The sequence below is a fragment of the Arachis ipaensis genome, chromosome B7 (assembly GCF_059453495.1).
Source record: "Arachis ipaensis isolate K30076 ecotype BB chromosome B7, ASM5945349v1, whole genome shotgun sequence".
Classification (NCBI taxonomy): Eukaryota; Viridiplantae; Streptophyta; class Magnoliopsida; order Fabales; family Fabaceae; genus Arachis; species Arachis ipaensis.
This window is the reverse complement of record NC_142442.1, coordinates 131,211,107-131,226,949: the sequence shown is the minus strand read 5'-3', so window position 1 is coordinate 131,226,949 and position 15,843 is coordinate 131,211,107. Positions and strand designations below refer to the sequence as shown.

The following is a 15,843-nucleotide window of genomic DNA, read 5'->3' as shown; positions in this document are numbered from 1 at the left end:
AGTGTGTCAAATAAGTCTTTTTCCCGTAATTGTTAGTGTATACGATTATGAATTGGGAAAATCATTCACATGGCTGATGAGTTATCGAATGTGAATGGTGGTTCATCCACCAATGATAGCATACCGGTTTCTATGCCACAAGCCGACGTATCTTCACGTTCGGAAGGTGCAATTGAGACTGAAAGCATAGTCGTTATGACTATTCAAACTGGAAATGTTGGACGCAATACTCGTCCACGTGGCCCTGTGCCACCGAATCAACCTCCATTAACTGCTGGATGGCCCCCTTATGGTCTTCTTGCTGGTTATACCCCACCGGTGGGTGGATTTATGCTGCCTATCTGCTTTGGGAATGCAAATGGAGTGAATAATATGCAAAACCCACAACAACACTCTGAATATTCTCGTGAGTATCATGTGGGCTCCACTTCGAATGCTGCGAATTCAATGGCAGTATATCGACAACAAGTGGAGGAAAGTCATCATGACTTGGTTAATTTATTGACTCAGCAAATGACTACAATTCTGAATCCCATGATGGCAGATCATGAATCGAGATTTGAGCGTCTTGCTAGACAAGTCGAGAGGATTGCTCGAATCGTCGATTATGATGAAGGTGAGAGGCATAACGCTCGAGGAAATAACGAGGAGATGGAAAATATTTTTCAAAATGAAAATCATATTCCAAATCGAGAAAATCCTCGCGTGGTTCGTCGAGGTGAAAATGCTGATGATGTTGTACATGGATTGCGTGGTGATCGTTATCAGGTCACTCGAATTGTAGAGGAGGTTTTAAATCGGGTTGACCTGAATGTTGGTTTTATGAATCAACCACATTTTGTGTCTACTTTTTCCCAAGTAGTTCAAATGGATGAAGTGCCAATAGGGGTGAAAAATCCGAAAATAACATCAAAATTTGCTGGAGAAATTGGAGAATTGACAACTGAACATGTTGCTCGTTATTTGGTCGAGATTGGGAACCTAGCTAATGATGAAAACTTGAAAATGAAATTTTTCCTTCGTCATTGACGAAGAATGCATTTACCTGATTTTCGAATCTTAGACCAAATTCGATTACAACATGGAATCAGTTGGAAACTGTTTTTCACGCTCATTTTTGTCGAGGAGAAATGAACGTAGCAGTTACTGATCTAGTAGCTTTGAAATGTGAAGATGATGAAATCATCGATGATTATTTAATACGTTTTAAAAATGCTAGAAGTAGATGCTATGTGACGTTACCTGAAAGTGAGATAGTGAAAATAGCAACTATGGGGTTGGGATTCTATATGCGCAAGAAATTGCTTAATGTGCATGTTCCTGATTTGGCTCATCTGGCTGAAAAGCTTCGGCAGACTGAGCTTATGAAAAAGGAGAAAGAAAAACATAGAATTGAATAGAGGTCGAAGAGTAAACCGTTTACTCGAAAAGAAAAGGTTGCCTATGTAACCATGGAATCCTCAGAGGAGGAATTCGATTTCGAAGCGGAAGTCGATTTGGCTGAACTTAAGAAAGGTCCTCCAGATGTTTTCTCTTTACTGAAAAAACTTCCTGGTAGTGAAAAGTCGAATGATTCAAAACTTAAAAGTGAAAAGAAATATAGTTTTGATATCTCGAAATCTGATCAGATTTTGATGTGTTGCTTAAAGATAAACAATTAGTTTTGCCTGAGGGTAGAACTTTGCTTTCTGTAAAAGATTTAAAAGGAAAGCCTTACTGTAAATTTCATCAAGCAACAAGTCATTCGACTAACAGTTGTGTCCGTTTCAGGGACTTGATTCAAGAAGCAATCATGGAAGGTCGTTTGAAATTTGATGATGTCAAGAAAGAGATGAAGGTTGATGTAGATCCTTTCGAAGTCGATGCCAATTGTGTCGAGCCCTACTTAGGGGTGAATATGGTTGGTATGTCTTATGATTTTGATGTGGCTCTTGATGATTTTGAATCACAGGTAAGGTTTGTATACCCAAGGACAGGGGATGACTTGCTGGATTTCTTGGTGCAGCAAAAGATCAAAGACCGGGATGTATCACTATGTCTGTGATGCAATGCTGTTTTTGATGTTGAAGCAGCAACAATCTTCGAAAAAGAGAGGATGAAGAAAGAATTGGCTCACAAGGAGGAGCAAGCACGTCAGAGGCAGCCAATTCGACGTGTAGAGGGTTCTGGTTCAAAAATCCCTCAACATGATGTGACTACACCTTTGAGCCGATCTCAGGCTATAGGTGTTCAGTGGATTAGGAACTGTCAAGAGTTCCAGAGGCGTGATCACCTGTATCGACGCAATCCTCAATGGGGGCATCGAGCACCGTCTCGAAATCAATATGCTTCCTATCAAGGGCGAGCCAGAGGATACCTACGAGGAAGAGGTGGAAGAAGAAGTTTCAATCAAAATAAGAAACTTCAAATTGAGACAGGGAAGAAAGCAAGCAAGGGGAAACTCCCTCTGTGCATTCCCGGATTGTTTTCCCTTCTGATGGAGAGACTTATCCCAAGGAAATTCCATCACCAGCAAAGATGGAAAAAGGGAAGGCAGTTGCTTAGTCCTCTGGGATCGATAAACATAAAGATGTTGATGTCGATGAGGAATACTTTGATGAAGGAGATGATGACATGGTAGGGACGATTTCGATAATTCCCACTGAGTACCTTGGAGAATGCGAAAGTAATCCGGATGAGGATTATGATCAAGAAGATGAAGAGGCTTTCTCTTTCATTCGCATAGAAGATGAGCCGGGTTTCTTTCCTCGGCCTACTGAGAGACAAATGTCTCATCTGCGTCCCCTTCATATTGTTGCTGTTATGAATGGGTTCAAAATAAACAAGGTGCTGATTGATGGTGGGGCAGCGATTAGCCTCCTACCTGAAAGGATGTTGGGAAAAGTAGGGAAACATGTTGACGAGTTGGTCCCTACAAATATTATTGTGACTGATTTTAGTGGGAATTCTACACCAACGAGAGGGTTGGTTACCTTGACTATAAAGGTGGGGTCTTCGGAGAGACACTCTGTATTTATGGTGGTGCCATCGAAGGCTAGTTATAACGCCTTACTTGGGAGAGATTGGATCCATGGAGTAGGTGTTGTACCATCTACAGTGCATCAGAGCGTGCTTCTGTGTACTAAAGAAGGCAAATCTGAAATTATCAAAGCAGATTCGAGTCTATACGTCGAGAAAATGCACGTCGATTTTAGGATATATAATCGTAAATTGAAGCCTTTTAATGTTGATCGATCTCTGAATCCTTACAATTTTGAAGGGTGTTATTTGACTTCTGAAGGACTTTCGGTGAAGTTGCGCTATCCAGATTTGGGCTACGAGCCAACAGGTTGGAATTGTCTTTCTTAAAGACCTCGAAGGTTGAACTATGGACCAGGTTGAGGAAGTTTCCAATTACCTGGTAACTTTGCATAATTATTTAAATAATTTCCAAGTTTTAGAAAATAAAGATGATTCTTCTGATAAAGTTGAATCAGATAGGATTAGTAAATCTACTAAGCTAGTTGTAGTTATGATTTTTCTATTACTTGTAATGATATTAATGATGTGAGTCGGACTGCCGATTTAATAGTAGAGGCTTATTGTGTGGAAAATAAATGTAGTGATGAATTAATCAAAGATCAAGTTTCTTCGATCTCTAATAATTCCATTGATTTTACTTTCGATTGTATTTATGATTTGGAGCCTTTGGGGTTTGAAAAATATTCAATCGAAGATTATCATTATAAGGGGTTCGAATCTCAGGATCCTTTAGAAGAAATTAATTTGGGGACTCATGATGATGTTCGAATTACATATATTTGTAAAGATCTTGTTGATCCTTTTCGAACTAAGCTTTTCGATTTGTTGCATGAGTTTAAGGATTGTTTCGCATGGGACTATCATGAAATACTTGGTCTCGATCATTCATTAGTAGAACATCAATTAGCATTGAAACCCAATGCTCGGCCTGTGAAGCAAACCCCAAGACGTTTTGCTCCTGAAATCAATGTGAAAATTAAAGAAGAAATAGAATGCTTGATCAAAGCAAAATTTATTCGAACTGCTCGTTATGTGGAGTGGGTGTCGAATATTGTTCTAGTGATGAAGAAAAATGAAAAATTGAGGGTATGTATCGATTTTCGCGATTTAAATAATGCTACTCCAAAGGATGAATATTTCATGCCAATTGCAAATATGTTAATCGATTTTGCAGCGGGGAATGAAATTCTTAGTTTCATGGATGGTTATTCTGGATATAACCAAATTTTTATTGTGGAAGATGATGTGGCTAAAACTGCTTTCCGTTGTCCTGGGGCATTAGGTACGTATGAGTGGGTGGTTATGCCTTTCAGTTTGAAAAATGCTGGGGCAACATATCAACGTGCCATGAATGCTATTTTTTATGAGTTTATTGAAAAGTTTATAGAAGTATATATCGATGATGTAATGGTAAAATCGATTTCTGTGAGTCAGCATATAGACCATTTAAGAAAAGCATTCCTTACTATGAGAAAGAAAGGATTAAAAATGAATCCTTTGAAATGTGCTTTCGGAGTATCAGCTGAAAACTTCCTAGGTTTTGTTGTTCATAAAAAGGGAATAGCTATTGATAAAAATAAAGCAGATGCGATACTAGCATTGTCTGCACCCAAATCGAAAAAAGAAGTACAGTCGTTTTTGGAAAAAGTAAATTACCTTCGAAGATTCATCTCGAATCTTTCGGATCGAACTAGGGTATTTGCGCCTCTGGTGAAATTAAGGAATGGTTCGAAATTCGAATGGACCACAGAACATCAATCGGTGTTTGATTCGATTAAGTCATATTTATCAAAAGCTCCAATTATGGCAAATGTGCGTCCATTTGAACCTTTAAAATTATATATTGCAGCATCTGAAAACACTATAGGGTGTATGTTAGCCCAGGATGATGAAATTGGGCATGAACAAGCGGTTTATTACCTTAGTCGAGTTCTAACTGATATCGAGACAAGGTATTCTCCGATTGAAAAAGTATGCTTGTCACTATATCATGCTTGTATGAAGTTAAAATGTTATATGGTGGCTAAATCGGTGAAAGTAATAGCACAAATCGATCTTATTAAATATATGCTAAGTTTCCCTATGTTAAGAGGACATTTGGGAAAATGGATGCTGACATTAATGGAATTTGATTTACAATATGTCCCGGCTAAGGCTGTGAAAGGACAGGTCATTGCAGATTTTCTTGTAGACAATTCGAAAGATCTGAATGACCAGGGGACAAATATAGTCGATGTAGAAGTTAATTATTTGAAATTGTATTTCGATGGATCCAAACATAAAGATGGCGCGGGGGTTGGAATCCTTATTATCTCACCAGAGGGTATTCCATCAGAATTCTTGTTCGAATTAAAGTATCATTGTTCCAATAATGTAGCAGAATATGAGGCTTTGATTCTGGGTCTAGAAATTTTAATCGACAAAGGAGCTTTAGAAGTTCAAATTTTGGGGGATTCACAGTTAGTTTTAAAGCAGTTGTCGAAGGAGTTTAAGTGTAATAATGAGACGTTACAAAAATACTTAGTAACTGCTTGGGAGTTATTGACGTCTTTTCGAAAAGTTTCTTAAGTGCATATCCCTCGAGTTCATAATGAGATTGCTAATGAGTTAGCCCAAATTGCTTCGAAGTATCGGATTGGTCCAGAAACTATTAAGAAATTATCTAGTATCCATCAAATTTTGGTACCAGCAAATGAGAGAGAGGTGCTATGCATGAGCGAATGGGATGATTCCGATTGGAGAAAACCTATTGCTCGATATTTGAAAGATTCCAATATTACAGTTGATAGAAAACTAAAGTTAAAAGCAATGAACTTCGTTTTATTGGCCGATGAGTTATACAAAAAAGGGATTGATGGAAGTTTGTTGAGATGCTTGAGTCGAGAAGATCAAAATATTGCTTTGGGGGAAGTTCATAATGGAATATGTGGTGCTCATCAGGCAGGAAAGAAAATGAGATGGGTGTTATATCATAACCATGTATTTTGGCCATCTATGATAAAAGATTATATTGATTATGCAAAGGCATGTCAAGAATGTCAAAAACGTGGTTCGATACAACAGATTTCAGCGGCTGAATTACATTCGATAATAAAGACATGGCCATTTAGAGGTTGGGCTTTAGATTTAATTGGATTAATTCACCCCCCTTCATCGAAGTAGCATAAATTTATTTTAGTAGCCATTGATTATTTCACGAAATGGGTTGAAGCAGTTCCTTTGATAGAAGTTGGTCAAATAGAGATAATTGATTTTGTCGAGAAAAATATCATTCATCGATTTGGAATTCCTCAGGCGCTAAGTACTGACCAGAGAACTATATTTATTGGTCAGCGAATCAAAAATTTTGTGGTTTCAAGAAACATTAGTATGGTTACTTCAACTCCTTATTATGCACAGGCTAATGGGCAAGTGGAGACAGCAAATAAAATATTAATTGGCTTGATTAAAAAGCATATCGGGAATAGGCCTCGAACATGACATGAGACCTTAAGTCAAGTGTTATGGGCTTATCGGAATTCACCAAGAGGTTCGACAGGAACTTCACCTTATAAGTTGGTCTATGGTCATGATGCAGTACTACCATTGAAAATTAATTTGAATACCCTAAGAGTATCGAAACAGAGTGAGTTTCCAGTCGATGACTATTGGAATACCATGTTTGATGAATTAAATGAGTTAGATTCAGAGCAAATTCTAGCACTTGATAACGTAATTCGACAAAAAGAAAGTATTGCTCGAAGTTATAATCGTCGAATTAAGGAGAAATCTTTCAAGATAGGTGAGTTAGTTTTGAAAGTTATTTTACTAATGGAAAAGAAATCAAAATTTCTTGGTAAATGATCCCATAACTGGGAAGGTCCCTTTCAAGTGATAAGGGTATTTTCTGAAAATGCCTATAAGATTAAAGACATTGAGTCAGAAAAAGTAGTTAATTCGATTAATGGAAAATATCTGAAACATTTCTATTGTTGGCAAATATAGAAATTCAACAGGCACAAGTTCAGAGAAGGAAATAGTCATTACAAAAGTTAAAAAAAAAAGTTCAAGATGCCAATAGTTTTGCCAAATCAGAGCGCAGCTTTGTCCTTTTGTTTTCCAGAATTGTAAGCATTTCAATTTGCTTGAACTTGTCAGCCTGAATTTTCTCGAGTTGTTTTTCATATTCTCCCTGTTCAATGTCAATCGAGACAAGTTTCTGGATAAGAAGATGTTGCTCCTGTTGGGCTGCAGCCAGAGGTTTGGCTAAGGTGGCTCGATTTTGGCATATGGTGGCAAGTTGTTTTTGAAGTTGAGCCAATTCTGCTTCGATTCTCGCTTCCTCTTGATCATGGAAAGCCTGAACTGAAATGGCATGAGGGAGATTCTTACATCAAACTCCTCACGTGAGGATTGGATTGGTTGAGCAGTTGCAAGACAACTTTCTATTTTTGATTTGGCTGTGGCTTCTTCATTTTCAGTTTCTTGAAATTGAAACTGAGATGCAACGCTATCATTGAGTAGTTGTCTGAATTCTTGGATGGAAGCAGAATATGGTGTGTTGGTTGGGAATTCAAAAGAAGAATTCAAACAATCTTCCAGGAGTTTGTTGAGAATTGGATCATTGACCCATGTGGTAGGTGGATGATCCAAGAGCTTGATAAGCGATCGAAGTTGCTCCCGAGTATTAGGATCTAATTCGACTGAAGACCTTGATATAGTAGGCCTAGAGATTGCTGGTGCAGGCACTGGTACTTTGTTTTCTTGAATAACTTTATTCAAAACAGAAATCAAATCATCCAAGGTAGCACTGGTTGGAGTTGTAAGAGCATTCGATGTATCCAGTCTTGGCCCTAGAGGAGTCTGGAGATTAGCCTGGAGTGAAGGATCAGGTTGCAATTCTGGAGGGATTTCAAAAACTTTGGATCGAGAGGAATCTGAGTTGGTAGTGTCAGCGGCTTTAGAAGCAGAATCAGAATCTGGAATCGCTTGATTTTCTTCAGTAAAGGCAACTTGATGATTTGGTGAGGATGACTCAAGTCTATGGCTTTCTTCTAGAAAATGCTGCAGGGGATTTGTTGTGGAATCAATCACCTGTGTTGAATGAAAAGCAGGTGGAAAAGCAGCCGGAATTGGTTGAGTGGGTCCTGTGAATTGAATGGAGTCATGTGATGTGGATTGTTCTTGACCATGTTGTTGTGGCAAAATTGATTGGCCAAGTGCTTCAGCAGTTGGAATCGAGTGGCTAACATGGACAAACTAGTACAAAAGGTACACATCAGTTTTGAGTTTAAACTTTATTTTAAATTAAGTGTGTAGTGATGGTTGTGTTACCTGGGAGATTCTGGACCTTTGTCTTAATTGGGAGCTAGAGTCAGAGTCGGCTACATCTTCCGATTGAGAGGAGATAGTAGGAGTGTCCTTGTTGACCGGTTCACTTTCTTCAGAACTCTCAATTGATGATGGCAATATCAGCTAATAAGAAATCCAAAATTAAGTATGGTTAAAAAATATAAGTTAAAGTACATCTTAAGTTAAAGATGGGAATTATAAAATCACCTTTCGAGAAGTTCTGGTAGGAGTTCTTTTACTTTTAGATGGTGGTGGTCGAGCAGCCTCGGCTTTTCTTTTTTGAGTTCTTTTCGAAGAACCCTCAGCAACAGGGGTAGTTCGAATCGCAGTTTGTTGGATTTCTTCAAAGAAACGAGTGTACCTGGAGTAATAAGCAGCCCACCACTCAAAACAGGATTTGGTGATATAGAAGCTGCGATTGTACACCACGTAATTGAAACGGTCCCTACGCTGTTGATTCTTTAAGAGGCAAGAATCAAAATCCTCTTGAGTGGTTAAAGCAAAGTGGAAGAAAGGCTCATCATTTCGAGGTTGTGGTGTTGGGATGGCTTGAGAAAATCCAAACTGTCTGGCTGTCATGTTCGGAGCACACATGGTGATTTTGAATTTTTCCTTTTTGTGTAAAGGTAATCCTATTGGTATTACTTGTAGAGCCAGCATGTTTTTCCAACTTCGATTTGCAAGTTCATTTGCTTCATTGGTGTCACGGAAGAGTAAACGGTCCAACCAAGCAGGACCACGGTTGTGACGCAAGAAGGGAGTGAAATTGAGTTGGTTATTGTCGAAATCTTTGCAAGAATAGAGAAGGGAGAAAACAGCCCAAAATCTATCTTCATCTGATTCAGTGTCTGGAAAATTTGGTTTGTATTCAGACAATCGAAAACCATCAATGTATTGTTTGTCATAAAATTTTCGAAAATGGCGTTAAGCCATAGTTGGAGAAGCCATAGAGGGCCTCCTGCACTCATGATTTTATTATCTCGGAGGTCACAAACAAATTGACCAAGCTCTTAAAAAATGTGTCCTAGAATAAGCTTGGCCAAATTGAGGGCTTTTCCTTCGTGAAGAAGAATGGCTAAAGGAAGGTAAATTTTCGACATTTGGATACTTTGAGAGCAGAATAAGATAGCATTCAACCAGTAAAATAAGAAGGCAACATGTTCATTATCAGTGATTTTTGTACCTTCTGCACCCATGTTGTGGGCAATGAAGTCACTGTAAGAGTTTGTCAGGACCACATTGTATTGACGCTTTGACTGCATGTCAGGAGTACAGTCTGGGGAATTGATCGGAAGCCCTGTAATAGCAGCCACATCCAGAAGGGACATTCCAATCATTCCATATGGAAGGTGGAAGTTGTTAGTTGTCCTATTCCAGAAACAGGTCGCAGCCCCAATCATCCAAGGGTGTGTGATAAGTGAGAAGTGGGAGAGGCTTAGTAGTTCATGAATTCCTGAAGATCTCCAATCATCATTTTTAGTGGGCTCAAGACGTCGATACCAGGCTGTGAAATCGTAGCCACTAGGACTAATCTTCGGATTATTCCTGAAAGTTTTTTGGTTGATAAAATGAGAAATATTGAAAGATTGGTTTATCAACAAATCTTCCTCTTTGGCACTTGGGAAGAAAGAGAGTTTTTTGTTTGCCCTTTCTTGAGATTCAATTGGTCCAAGAAAACAGTGTGTCTCGGCTCCAATGGTGAAAGGGATTAGGATTCTGGTGTCTTTGGATGATAAATGAGGATCGTCGATGACTTCGTCATTGACTTGGTTGAGAATGCGAAGAGCTGGTGGGAATGGCGGTATTATTTCGTGTCCTTTTCCCTTATCTTGGGTGGTAGTTTGAGAAGAAGAACCAGGCATTTTCAGCAAGAATAAAGACTGAAGATTTTGTGAAGAAATCTTAGGGTATAGAGAAAACTCAGAGAATGATGGGGTTCAGGAAGTTTGAACGAAGGTAAGAATGATGGATTTAAAGTGTCACTGTAGTCGTTACTGTAGAGGAAATGTGAATAAAAGTAACTTCGTGGGGAAGATGAAGTGGTGAGAGAGAGAGCGTAAGCCTCGGGAGACGTGTCGAGTTAAACAGTAGTAATGGAGGTTTTAATGATAATTATTGCTAATTTATTTTTGGATTAAGTGCTTTATTTTTTCGATAATATTGTCGAAAACAATCACATTAATTCAATGGGACAATTTGTTGATCGAAAAATGTTCTCGATACGAATGAGTTGGATTAAAAAGTTAAGTGTAGTTTCTCGAAGGTTACACGCATGTGGGTACAACATTGGAAGTAATTAGCATCAAGTTGGATTTCGATCGAGTAAGCTAAATCGAGTAAGAGATTCGATTCGAGAAAATCGAATAAAGCTTTCGAAAAGTTGATCGAATAATTGTGGAAGCAGGAAAGTTTGTGGCTTAAATCACACGAGGAAAATATTGAAAATATCTACAATCACGCAGTAGGAACGGTTATCAAGAGTGATTGTATTTCAAATTTATAATTCTTCATTTAATTGTAATTAATTGTAGTCAAATTAACCGTTATGTAAGATAATCTATAAATACTATGAAGTGTTAGGGAATAAGGGTTGAAACTTTTACTCAGAAAAACACTCTAGCACTCTCACATCCCAGCAAATCCCTGAGTTTGCGATCGAGTTTCCTTTTTTTATATGGTTCCTTCCACCTTCTTCTTTCTTTTAATTTTAATTATGTTTGTAAACTTCATATTTCATTTAATCTTATGTTATTTACATTCTTTATTTTCCCTGTTTAATTTATCTTTTAACATTCTATTACTTACTTTAAAGTTCTTTGATTTAATTGAAGGCGCTTTTACTATTCCCTTTTGATTTTGGTACAAGCCTTTTCATTTATCATGTCTTTACTTTTTGAAAACTTTTATTTTTAAATTTCATTTAATATTTTACAAATTTATTTTATTTTTATTGTCAAAACTTGTCTAATCGAAGACGCTTTGATACACTTTTAAAAAACTGGTACTCGTATGTAGGAGTAGGTTTAGACCACTAGATATGGAAAAACTATCGATTTACTAAAAATCAACAAAACAAAAGGTAAGACAATAGAAAGACAATAGAAGAAGTTAGAGAAGAATACCCAAGAGAGGTCAATGGCCAAGGCGAGCAAGACTAGGCACAATGGCTATCCTGCTCTGCAAGCTGCCGGCTTTTTGCCGAGCTTCGGCATCAGCCTCGGCGCCACCAACTTCACCTGCCAACAATAATCAAAGGAAAGAAAAAATATTATCCCGTAATATGAGTGAGGCATTTCATCAAACACATGACAGTGGCAACCGAAAACAGAAGAGCGAGAGAATGCTTACATTGGAGAGCCTCGCGGGGCGATCAGGGAGGTAGGAGAGAGCGATGACACCGTGAAGCGACGGAGTCGCTGAGTCGAGCCTTCTCGGAAGGGTCGGCAGTGTTCAGAAACTTTGTTCTCCAAAATTTGTTCTCGCTATTGCATGAAACTTTGAGATACATACTTGAACCACTTTAATACAACAAATTTGTAATTTCTTCTGTGTAAACTACTAATTCTAGCAACTCTGCCGGTAGCCTAGCTAGCAACAAATTAAATAAAATCATAATCCTAGTAGCATTGAATCCAAAAGAAAATACATTTATTGGAAGAAATGGGGAATCCTAATACATAATTTAATTTTGTACTTGGTCTCTTATAAGTAGTGAGTTTTTATTACCAAAATCTGAGACCAACACAAACCTCTTGAACAATTGATTCTATCAAATTCAACATATAGTAATCAAATCAATTGATTCTGTCATATACCTCAGAAATACACATATATATGAAAGCCAAGGAAAAAAGATAGATGCAGATCCTGCAAATTTATATCGGATCAGAGTCCAAACAGAACAGTTCTATTCTTTGGAACCACCAACTGATGACATATCAGAGGATACCCTTGAACTGCTATCTTCTCCAACTTCATGGGCAGGTTCATCAAGTGGATAGAAATAAGGCTTAGGGGGTATTTCTAATAACTCTTCATCTTGTTCCAGCATCTCTACAACTTTCTTCATTGAAGGTCGATCATTAGGCTTTGTCTGTATACACCACAATGCCACAATCATCATTTTCTTTGCCAACTTCATCTCTTCATCTGTGTCATTTTCTATTGTTATTTCCCTCCCATCTTGCAATTGATCATAAACCCAGAAAGGGAAATATATTTGGCTGGAATTTTCAGTCAAAGCATTCAAATTCCTCCTTCTACTAGCCATTTCCATCAACAACATCCCAAAGCTATAAACATCTGCTTTGTATGAGATTGCGCCGACGTTTCTATAGAAGACTCAGGAGCCATGTACCCTATGGTTCCTCTTGCTGCGGTCAGAGACACAATGCTTTTATCAGTGGGATAAAGCCTTGCAAGTCCAAAATCAGAGACTTTTGGATTGAATTTCTCATCCAAAAGAATGTTATGAGGCTTAATGTCAAAGTGCAGAATTTTAATGTCGCAACCATTATGCAGATACTCAATACCACGTGCCACTCCAAGAGAAATGTTGTACAGTTTTTCACAACTTAAGGAATTTAAAGCACTCTCTTGAGGTGAAAATATGTATTTTTCTAAAGAGCCATTTTGCATTAACTCATACACCAAACAATGCTTTGATCCCTCCACACAGAAACCAATGAGTTGCACCACATTAACATGGTGAATTCTTCCAATGGTAGCAACTTCATTGATGAACTCCTGGCCATTGGATTTGGCCTTATTCAATACCTTAACAGCTACAAGACGACTGCTTCGAAGTTTTCCTTGGAAGACAGAGCCATAGCCTCCATTTCCTAGTTTAGTCTTGAATTTTCCAGTTATGTTCTTGATTTCTTTGTAGGAGTATCTAATTGGCATGATGTTGTTGTCACTTCGCAGAAAATCTTCGATACTGTCATATATCGATAAATGTCTTCGTCTCCATTTATATATGCAGAAGATAACAATGCATGGAGCTCCAAGTACAAATTTGGCAAGAACAAACAAAACTGTAAAGAAGATGGAAAAATAGTTGAGAAATCATAACTTCGCTCAGTTTAACACGTTTAAATTTGAATGGCAAGATTTTAAACTTAATATGCTATTTTAAGAAAAGCCTTTAAAACTATGGTAGTTTTTTTTTTCCTCTCTCATTTTTACTGCTAAATTCTAATGGTGTTCCCTTCATAAATTCCACGATGTCATTATAAACCTATGCATAAAATAAAACAAAATAAGTACGTAGGTTCAAGCCGCAAAGGGAAAGCAAGGCTTACTCGCTCCATCCGCTAGACCAAAAGCAATCATTGAAAGTACAACTGCAACTGTAGAAATAAAAAGTGAAAAGATAAACGATCAAATTAAATATACATAAAAAATAATCATCTATTAACTATTTTATAAATATATAGATTTTGTATTTTATACAAAATTTTTAGTATACTACTACATACATGTTTAATTATTCTATTTTAGCAAGTTTAATTATTCTAGTAGCTGATTGTTTAATTAAAAAATGTGTGAATATATACAATTATATAATAATGCTAATTTAATGGCTAATTGTTTTTGTAATGAAAAACACATACCTTATCACGTGTTAGCAAAAATTATCCAGCTATGAGTCAAAAGGATAATTTAGTTTAAGAAATTAAGTTTAAATGAAGACATTGTTCTCATATTTTATAGTTTACTTTTTCAATAAATAAACAATACATGCGAATACAAAAGTTACACTTTCGTTTCATCATTATATCAACATACTCGTGAATTGTTTAGTACAAGGAATATGAAGTTTTTTATTTTCTTAGAAATGTAGAAGAAGAAAATTAGACAAGGCAATGTTGAACAACAGCACAGAAGAGAACTTGTACAAAAAGGGAATTGTTACGATACGTTATAAGATTATAGAATGAGTATTCACATAATCTGTTATTGTGAAATTGGTAGGTGTCTTATTAACTAAAATTAGTTACTTTTAAAATTTTGGGAGCCTTGGAGCAACTCCCTATGATCGGGTTCAAGTCGTGGTTATTAAGTTAGGCTGCATACATTATACTATTTGGGTGCAGTCCTTTTTCAAATTCTGCGTTAACGCGGGATACTTGTGCATTAAGCTGCCTTTTTTTTAATACTTTCAAAATTTAGATAAAAAAAAATGAAAACAAATTTTAAACCAATGATTAAATTAAAAGTATGAGAAACTTTATAAAAAGAAGATACAAGAATACTATAACAAATCAAATATACGAATAAGTAGATATTAGTTAAATTAGTAGAAACACACTTACAATTTTGATGCAGAGAGCTTATGTGATTGTTAAAACAAACGATGTTGTTATGATCACCTAGCATGGCAAAGAATGTCTCATTATTGCAATATGCTTGCAACCAAGACAGTTCAAAGCCAGAAAGCAGCATATGATGGATGTCTGTGCATGAAATGTTTTTGTGTTTGATTTCGGTAGGCCATGAAGTCAGATATATCCACTCTATCTGACACGAGTCTCCGAATGCCAAATCCTGGAGAGTTTTATCAATATCACTGACATAGATTGTACTCCCAAGCGCATAAGATCCATTCATGCAGCTTGCAGCAGCAGAAGATTCTACTCCATATGGTGGGCACCTCACATATAACATCTGCTTTATCAAGCTTATACCATCATTAAAATGGTGTGTATAGAACCGATATTGATATTGCTCATAACCCATTCTGCTGAAATTGGAGGAGGTCAAAGAATAAGGAAGGAGAGAAGAGTGATTATGGGTATGCAGGGCAACATTGGCATCTACTAGTCGGATTGTGTAGTTGTTGTAGTTAATTGACTGCACTTTGAGCTTGATTGATTTGAGATAGAGAAAGAGTTGGTTATCATTCTCGCAAGAGAGGGTGTACCTGTGATCACCACAGTGGCTTGGACTACTATTATTCAGCCTGAAAGGGTACCTTATGTCATGCCTCCCACACCACCCAGATGAACACATTCTTTTGTCTGCATCAATTGCCACCTTGCTATCCCACCGGGAGTAATGAATATTATTGAAAATATATAAAGAGATCCCCAGCAGCAGTAGAAGGGGTAACAAAAATGAACAAAGGGATAACATTTTCTTTAATTTGGTGTACACATCAATAACAATAGACTACAGATATAGATTTAAAAACATATATAACAAGAATTCACTTGCTTCACATCGCAGCACCACTTATTCACAAGGACTTACAACGAAGTCTCCGGGAAACGTATGTGCTCCACAGAGGAGTTGACCATCACTGTCTCACAACTCTATTCACAAGTCATCATACATATGTTGTTTTGACCATATTTTGTAATGTGACTTATGAGACCTTCCAGCTTCAGAAATTTCCTAGAAACTACTTTAATTAATCTAATCACACAATATGTATCACTCTTTTGTACATTGACATATACATAATTTGGACTCGTTCTAGGTATGTCC

The 15,843-nt window shown here is 37.2% G+C and overlaps 2 pseudogenes across 2 annotated transcripts in view; both read right to left on the bottom strand.

The window, feature by feature from the left end:
• LOC107608246 (uncharacterized) overlaps positions 1–12,134 on the bottom strand; it is a 30,791-nt pseudogene extending 18,657 nt beyond the window's left edge. The window contains exons 1-3 of the transcript XR_015892437.1: positions 12,079–12,134; positions 11,701–11,779; positions 11,475–11,588 (exon numbers count right to left, since the gene is read on the bottom strand). The product of XR_015892437.1 is annotated as an uncharacterized LOC107608246 (transcript). The remainder of the gene's footprint in view (positions 1–11,474; positions 11,589–11,700; positions 11,780–12,078) is intronic.
• Positions 12,023–15,764, bottom strand: LOC107605922 (LEAF RUST 10 DISEASE-RESISTANCE LOCUS RECEPTOR-LIKE PROTEIN KINASE-like 2.5; annotated as a pseudogene). Its single transcript, XR_015891957.1, has 3 exons — positions 14,670–15,764; positions 13,656–13,703; positions 12,023–13,388 (listed from the first exon to the last, which is right to left on the bottom strand). The product of XR_015891957.1 is annotated as an LEAF RUST 10 DISEASE-RESISTANCE LOCUS RECEPTOR-LIKE PROTEIN KINASE-like 2.5 (transcript).
• Between the last annotated feature and the right edge of the window lie 79 nt (positions 15,765–15,843).